The sequence below is a fragment of the Gymnogyps californianus genome, chromosome 3 (assembly GCF_018139145.2).
Source record: "Gymnogyps californianus isolate 813 chromosome 3, ASM1813914v2, whole genome shotgun sequence".
NCBI lineage: Eukaryota > Metazoa > Chordata > Aves > Accipitriformes > Cathartidae > Gymnogyps > Gymnogyps californianus.
Window position 1 is genome coordinate 69983598 of NC_059473.1, and position 9037 is coordinate 69992634.

The window sequence follows — 9037 nt, forward strand, 5'->3', positions numbered from 1 at the left end:
CACCTGAACTTATCTAATGGAGAATGAATGAAGTTTGGCATGACCGATCAGCCCATACAGCTTCTGCAGCCGTTTCCTCAGAAGCCTGGGAATTGATGGCAAAGAAAAAACTTGGCTACTCCATAAGAAACCAGCTCTAATTAGGAAGCTCTAACCAACTTCATTTTTTTGCAGACCCTCCCAGACCAATATGGAGCTGATTGGACCTATCTGTATCATGGTCCTTAGCTGTTTTGGTGCTGGGAAGGAGTATCGGCTTGGGAACTGTGCTATGCAGAGGGCAGACTACTTCTGGACCTAAAATATCCCTAGTTGAAAAGCCATCCCATAAGCTGGAACAGACAGAAGGATGGTATAGAGCTTGTGGAAGAGCAAGAAGCAGTAAGCGTGTGACTTCCACTGTCAGGGGCTTTCTACCATGCTGGGTTTTCCAACATGCCATTGCTGCAAAAAAGGACATTGACTAATTGGAATGAATTCACCTGAGGACCACCATGATGATTAAAGGCTGGAGCACATGATGTATGAGAGGAGGCTGAGAGAACTGGATTCTAAGAGGGGATCTTACTGCTGTCTTCAACCACCTAATGAGGGTGTGTAGAAAAAAAGGAGCCAGACTATTCTTGGAAGTCAGCAATGAAAGGACAAGAGACAACAGGCACAAGTTACAAGAGGGGAAATTCTGAGTATATATTAGAAAGAGCAACACTAGAGTGAGTGCAATCAAATGCTGGAGCAGGTTTCCCAGAAAGGCTGTGAAATCTTGCCCTGAACAACATGCTCTAAGCTGCTTCTACTTTGAGCAAAGATGACCTCCAGAGGTGGAGAACCAAATGCAGAAATGTTTTGATTATATGTAGCAGATGACAGTTCCACAAAATTGCCCTGATTTGAAGGAGATGTCTATCAGCACCATAAAAATATTGCATTAGATAGAACATTATTGAAACCGATGACTTTAATGGTTTTGTTTTACCAGGAATATTAGTGGGAGTGCTTTCTCAGGAGACTGAGAGCTGAGTAAATAGCTGTCTCCAAATCCCCAACTCAAAGCACCCATTTGCACCCAGGTCAAAAATAGGAAGACATTGCTGACTGTTTTCTTGAATAGGCACATATATGCATGTGTGTGTGTGTGTGCGCGCGCGCGTGTGTAGAGAGAGAGAGAGGGAATAACAGAACAATTGGAGAAGCAGGTAGCAGAATTAAAAAGGGGGAAAAAAAATATCATCCCAGCACTGTAAGTGCACTTGAAAAGAAAGCTATAAAGTCAGGACACTAGCTGAAAAAGCCTTGGGACTGTGAACAAGTAAACTTTCTGGTGGTTTAATTCTTCCCGTATTCAAGATAACACGATGATTGCATTCATATTAATAGGATATCGTGAAAAATGCTTTATTTTGTCAATACAGCATCCTCTGAATTAGAACTATGAGCTAGACCTTTATTTTATGGGTAGTTAGGGAGGAAGTAGTAATGTGTATTTATTAGAACTGAGAAAAAATACCTCCATACCTAAACCGTGCAACCAGCTGTTTCCTCTGAGCCAACCTGGACAAGTGAATCCTGTCATTTTTATTCAAACTCTCTAATTTTAAGATTCTCACAGTATATATCTAGAAAGTGTTTCTTTTAACAACACTCACAAAAGCAGTTGTGAGGCAATGGCCTAGATTATGCATCTGCTTTGGCGGACAACTATGAGCTGCTGAATTCCAGCTGCAGAGGGAAAAATGTAAGTTGCCAAAAATATTAACCTGTCTTTATGGCCAAAAAATCATTAAATTTGTTTTAGATGAATGCTCGCTTTCCTTTTCTCTCTCTGCTTCTTGACCTAATGCTCTTAAACTGGGAGGGAAAGATAGCATGAGAGTGACTGCAGAAAAAAAGGAATAATATTCCTTTTTTTGTTCTTTCTGACTCACAGTACAAATCAGCCAAATCTGGCAGCTATTGTTCTACTGTTCTCCTAAATCATGAGATTTTGGTCTAACAAGGATTCCTATAAACTTGTGGAATTTGGCCTTAACTAAGCATTTGTTTCATTTCAAATATGAGAGAAGTCTCACAAGCAAAACAGCTTTTCTAGACCAGGGTTTTCTGCAGATTTTTGTAGGTTTTCTTCCTCAGCTGAAAACCATTCCTATATTTAGCACAACTTTTACAACAAGGGAGCCATCTGAATTCTAAGATGACTGATATCAGTATATCTTGTTCTTTTAAGTGGTGAAATCTTCTGCCCTCCAAGTTTTCCGTTTCAAAGCAGAATTAGCAGTCAGGTCCTTTACTCCTGAAGGATTCTACCTGATGATTAAGGGAAGCAGGATTTCACCCCCTGTCATACAAAAGAGCTCCTACATACATTTACTGGCTGCTGTATTGCACTTCAAATGTAAGAAATAAGTCTCAGCAGTACATGTGCATAAAAGATATTTCTCTGAGAGAACATTACTCTTATGTCCATAACCATCCATCCTCTGCAAGACTACAGGTCTTTTCTAGATGTTGTGACACTTTCAATTTTAAAATAAAATAAAATACAAAATATAGGCAGCGGGTCATATCTAAGCAGGCTAACAGGAGAATGGAATAGTTCTCATCTAGGCTCCCTCTTCCTTTCCCATGGAAAGCTGGACCAGATGGTCTTTCAAGGTCCCTTCCAACCTGGGCTATTCTGCAATTCTATGATTCTGTGACTTTCATTTATCCCTTAAAAACTACAGGAATGCTCTTTTCACACTAAAGTCAATTGCAAAATTCCTATTGACTTCAAAAGGAATAGGACAAGGTCTACAAGTTATAAAAATACATTTCCAGACAGAATAGAATGTAAACGTAGGTAATGATTTGGAACTTCTCCAATCGCAGCTTAAGCCTTGAAAACAACTGGTTCCCTCTGAAAGTAGTTGTAGCTGAACATGAAAATTCTTGTTACAGTATAGCAAGTTGACATCACACAAGCATAAGTAATGACTTGTGCACCAAAGAAACAAAACACCTTCTAGTTTTTAGTTCTAGAACAGAAAAAAAAAGAGGACAATCAGCTTTGTCTAAGTGAATTATAAATTAAAGTTTGTTTTGATATGCTTACTTCATTTTTTGTTTGCAATTGATTCTTTGGTCCATAGAATTACCCAAAGAAAAACTGACCACACTGTTTTAGAATGGTATGCCCAAGTAACTCAAAAGACAAGTTGATGCTAGCAATTAATAATTTGTTTCAAAATTAAGAAAATAGTAACCCTGAATCCAGATAATCCCTCATTTTCCTTTTTTCTTTCCAGTTTCATGGTTAAAAAAAAAAGTAACTCTTGAGAGGAAGAGATATGAATGAATTAGCCTACCTCTCTTTACAAGTGAATGTCATAGCATCAACCTGAATTTATCAGAAGTAGGAGCATAGAATTTACAATACGGAAAGAGGCAATTTGTCCATCAAGTCCTATAAAGTATATCTGGCTGAGCCCAATAACTGAAACGTTACAGAAATAGGAATGCAGGGACATGGAATATTCAAATAGATAGTGTTTCCTTAATGTTGGCTATGCAGGTTTTATTTTAAATTTTTTTTTTTTTAATTCTGGTGCTTGGAGATTGCCACTTAATATATTACAATAATCAGATGCTGAAGAAGCCAGCTGCTTTCACAAGCAGCAGCCATAGCAACCAATCTTTTCCTGGATTGGGAGCCAATTCCACAGTTTATAAGTAATTCCGTGGGTTTTTTTCCTGTATTATAAAGCCAGTTGAGCCATTCAGCAAAACCTTAAACTTCAGGAATATACATTTGGCTATGTTAAGGCAGTTGATACAAAAAGGAAATTCTATGTCTTCAGCATGACTAAAGTTGCAATACGTATGTATGAGGAAACTGTTTTTTTATTTTTTTTTCTCATTACAAGGGTAACACCAGATAGTATAATTTAGCAGTGATAGTCTGCTGGTGTGTTTCTAGATCCAGTCTTGCAAAAGTTTGAAGATGGGATCTGGTTAAGATTATTATCAAGGCTGCATAGAAGACATCAGTAAAGCTTATAAATGACAAGTTTGACTCAGGAATCCATGCGATTAATGCCCACTTCAGTGAAAATTAAAAGTGTTCAATCAAAGGCTGATTTTGATTCCTAAGCATTGTATATAGTAGGTGTCTGAGGTGATGTTCAAGACAATAGTATCATTGCTTTGTTAAATAGTACTAGTCAAAGAACATGTCACGACAATTCTTCATTTAATAATACATTACCAAGTTAATAGCTATTGGGAGAAACCTCTACATGTGGAGAAAATCACTTGTTTTCCCTCAAATTCTTGGTGTAATTAAACAGTTTTTTCACTAATCTTCAGACAGCTCAGATATGCCTTGGGGAGAGAGGAATAAAAAAAAAAAAAAAAAAGAGGTGACTCGCCATGTCATTGTTTTGGAAAGTCTCCTGTTAAAGAGAAATGTATGACATTATTATTAGTCTTAATTAGGTAAATTTATCTCAGAGACAGTGGTGCTGAAAATCTCAAAGCTATTGATGAATTTGAGGCAAACGCCCACTGTGAAGATGCAGGTTCATGACTCCAGAGAAGAAGCTGTCCCTGACCATCTATGATATCTTGTTGTGAGGCAGGGGGACAGTGCTCTTACTCATTTACTTACGTTTGCTTTGTATGAATTGAAACTTTGCCTAGGTATTCGAGTCTGGAAACAGGATCACCAAACCTCACAGTTGCAGGATATTTCTTTTAATCTTCCTTTCATAGTTTTAGTTAGGTTTGTAAGCCTAGTAAATAATTTGCATAATAATTTAACCCAATTTCTAGTAAGTTATTATCACAGAGGGCAAGCCAAATCCGGGCTTTTACTCAAGTCATTAGCAAAGATCTCTGAATCATATCAAGATGACTGGAATGTTTATATCTATGATAGCCCTGCTTTACACAAACAATTACTTTAATAAATGTCTGCGATACAGCATACATTAATTTAATTAAGAGATAATATGAATTGAACAGAACATTGTCACAGGATAATAGTCTCTTGCTTCTACATGAATCCTAAGGCATTGGAATAAATAGTAAAGGCACACTGAAACATTTATTTTCAAAGAAGAGATACTCCTTGTTATGTGTTTTTTATTACTTGGCTATAATCATTTCTACTGCACTAATATTTTTATGTAAATCTGAAGCTTGAGCTGCATCTAGGATAATTTGGTGCTTCCAAAGTAAGGAGTTTAACCCTACTATTTTGCTTAGAAAGAAAACAGAGAATGTTTGTCTTGAGTGAACTCCAAGTTCTCATTTTTCCAAAAAGCTATTTCCCTTTTTTTCTTTGATTTTCCCCACTCACAGAAATTACTCACTTCGGTCATTTCTGTTTAATAAATGTGGTCATAGCCTTGTTTCACTGATTCTGAACTTACCTGACTCTGGCAGATTCATTGAAATTTTCTATGGAAGACATTATCGTAATTTAATCTTTTCCCTAAAGAGCTCTCTTTAAACCTCAGTGTTATTTTGTTATTATTTCTACCATGTTAGCTGTATTTAATTTAGATTCTTCTTTGCTGTGTCCAAATGTATAGTGAGAAGATAATTGCGGCTTAAAGTTTAAGTATGTAATGATAAACAGCAGTCCAACTGAACAGTTGACAGGAGGGGTTTTGTTTTTTTTTTTTCACTTTCAAATCACTTCCCAGGATATGAAACTATCATGCAACTGCCCTCATAAATTTCTCATGTTCCAGCATAAAATGGATTATTTTTCTGGGCCACATCCTAAGCCTTTTGGAACCCTGCTTTCAAGATGGTTAGATAGCTTCTAATTTCCAGCCTGAATTAATTCCTCACCAATGATGTACACTGATTTGTTTTATGCCAGTTCTGTCCTTCACTGTAAATCGCTCTTACTTCTTTCTCATATTTACCTGGTGAGAGAACAATCAACTCTCTTTTCAGCCTCATGATTTTAATGGCATTTATTCTTAATTTATATCTGGAAAATAAAGATCTCCCGTAAACTGTTTCAGGAATTTTGCCATCATTTTAATAGCAGTACAGAGTTCTCTAGCGTGAAGGTAGATCATACCTGTAAAACCTTTTAAAACAGCTTCCTTGAAGGAGTTTGACTCATATTGATTCTTTTGTCTCTTTTTGTCCTGCTTATTTCTCTGCAGTCTCCTATAGCTTTAACATTCCCTGCGATCCCCTCTTACTTGCCTTCATTTCTACCTTTTCTGGTCAGTCCTTACCCGGCAGCACCTGTGCTCCACCACATTCATATAATATTCAGCCTCATGTCAAGAAGTGGTAGCATGATGTGACGATGAAACAAGCACTGTTAGTTCAGTAAATAGACTAACTCTTATCAAAGGGAGTTTTTTTAAGAATTAAAAAAAAAACCCGCAATCAGTTGACTCTGGGTGTTCTTCCTGTAGATGGAGTATACACAGGGGAAAGTACAGTGGTGAATGAGGACAATCGGATTAATAACTAAAGAAAGGTGACATCATGGGCCTAAATTCTGTGCAGAATTAGAGTTGCTGTACAGATGGTGTTATTCTGCATCTGCTCAGCTTGCAGGTACAGACTAGCTCCTAATTACTCCTTGCACAAAATTCCTTCCAGGCTGTTCTCCTAGGGAGGACTTTTAAAGGCACTTCCAGTGGGACTTTAAAATCTAAATTCCTTGACTGTTTTTGAAAATTCAAAACAGAGTATCTGGCAAGAAGCTTTGGAGTAGAAATCTTCTGGAAGAGAGAGTGTCTAGCAATTCCCACTTTTACTTGTGATTATTCTTCCATACTCTAGCAGATTTGTGTAACTACTTGATATCGTTATGTGAAATGCATAATTTCCTTTTATTATATTTTTTTTTTATTTTGAAGTTTTCTTTATTCTTGTTCTTTGAAAAGCATCTTATTCTTTATGGTATTATTTCATTTTAAAATTCAGAATCATCCAAGAGTCATTTAATGGAACTATCATACTCTCTGGGTACAAGAGGCCAAACAAATGACAAATCAATGTTTAAAATACTTAAGATCTGATAAGCAAAAATCAGCATGTAGAATGCAAATAACTCAAGAATAATCTTGGTAGGATTGCTGTTCTGACAGAGTGTCCTGGTTTCGGCTGGGACAGAGTTAACTTTCTTTTTAGTAGCTGGTACAGTGCTGTGTTTTGGATTTAGTGTGAGAATGACGTTTCATGCCCAGTATATAAACAGGGGGGAGCTGCCCGGAAGGCGCGGATCGTGGTTCGGGAACTAACTGAGCATCGGTCAGCAGGTGGTGAGCAATTGCATTGTGCATCACTGTTTTTTTTCCTTCCCCCCCACCCCCCTTCTTTTTGTTGCATTCCTTTTTATTACTATTATTATTATATTTCATTATTACTATTGTTAGTATTATATTTTACTTTAGTTATTAAACTGTTCTTATCTCAACCCACGAGTTTTACTTTTTTTTTCCTTTGCTTTCCGCCTCCTCACCCCACTGGGAGGGGGAGGGGGAAACGGCTGCGTGGTGCTGAGTTGCTGACTGGGGTTAAACCACGACACAGAGAATATTATACATGAAAGAGCTACATTTTAGAAATTGAGATAAACAAAGATACTTCACCACTTAAAATCTAGAGCAATACAGAGTAATTAAAATAGTAGTTTCCTACTACAACTAGAGAAAAGCAGCTCCTGACACAGCATCAATTTTCCATTCTTGCAGCTTATCAGCCAGCTGCTGAATTGATTCTTTATGCTTTGGGTGATGCCTAGCCAGGGAATAGAGAAATGCTGCAGTACAGTTGCAAGAATGTAATTCTACCTTCTCTTCTGCTCCCTCATTCCCTGTCAAATATCCTGGGGAACAAATTGACCATGCATTTTGGGGTATGCCAACACACCCGTAAAGGAATATAGTTCCGGCTACGTTCACTACAGGTGTGCAGAAGTAACCCCAGGGAACTGTTTGAAAAATATGGATTAGCTTCTCATCTCAGCTTCACTGGTAAAATGTGAGAGCAACTCAGTTATCATCATCAGATTTAAGCTAGTCTACATCACTGAGATAGATACCTCCACTCTGGATTCTTTCAGTCCAAGAATGCTCTATTACCTTTTGTTATCACCAAATCTGGCGCCAAAATATTGTCAGAAGGGCTTTGGTTATAACTTAAGTCTCTCTGTGTGTGAAGAAATGTGAAGTAAATAATGCAGGCAAAATGAAGTTAAGAATAAAATACAAAATGTTATTCTCCTTCTTCCTCCATGCACACAGTATATTAAAAAGCCCAAAGATTTCTGATTTAATGTCAGCTCCTTCAACCATTTGTGTTATTCAATTAAAATGCATTGAGCAATAAAAAATGCGTGGCATACACATGGCATATACAATAAAAGTTGCTAAATAGGCTAATTGGAAACTTAGCTGTTACAATGACAAATGGCTCCACCTCTTGCTTTTAATTCATATATCATTATATATCAATAGGGAGTAATTTGTAAAATGCCTCACAGGCTTTGATTGACACTAACTGACTGGCTAGCTATAGCTGCCTTAATGATAGACATTTGCAACAGTCTCAAGGGTAAAAAGATCAGTATTATGCAACTTCTGATGTAGCTCTCTTGCATGTTTCAGTCTATGAAGAATAATAAGTTACAGCCATGGAACTTCATGTGGATTAGCGTTCTCTTCCCAACTCACATGTCATTGGAAGGATTCACTTTTGTCAGAAATATTTAACCTCATTATAATTAAAGGCATTATCTTCAAACACAGGTTCTTCAATTAATGGTTTTGGTTTGTCAATGTAATTATTGCAATTGGTTTAACTATGCAAATTCTGTGACTTTCTGAATTCGTCTCATACAGAGATTGTTAAGCCAGTATTATACTAACTGTGCCAAACAATTCTTTTCTTCAAAAAAAAAAAAAAAAAAAAAAGAATTATCACATAATTATCCACAGAGGACTGTGCTAAGACCATGTCTGACAGACAAGAGTGTGGGACCAAAAATTACTGCACTTTACTTGGTGGATAAAAAAAG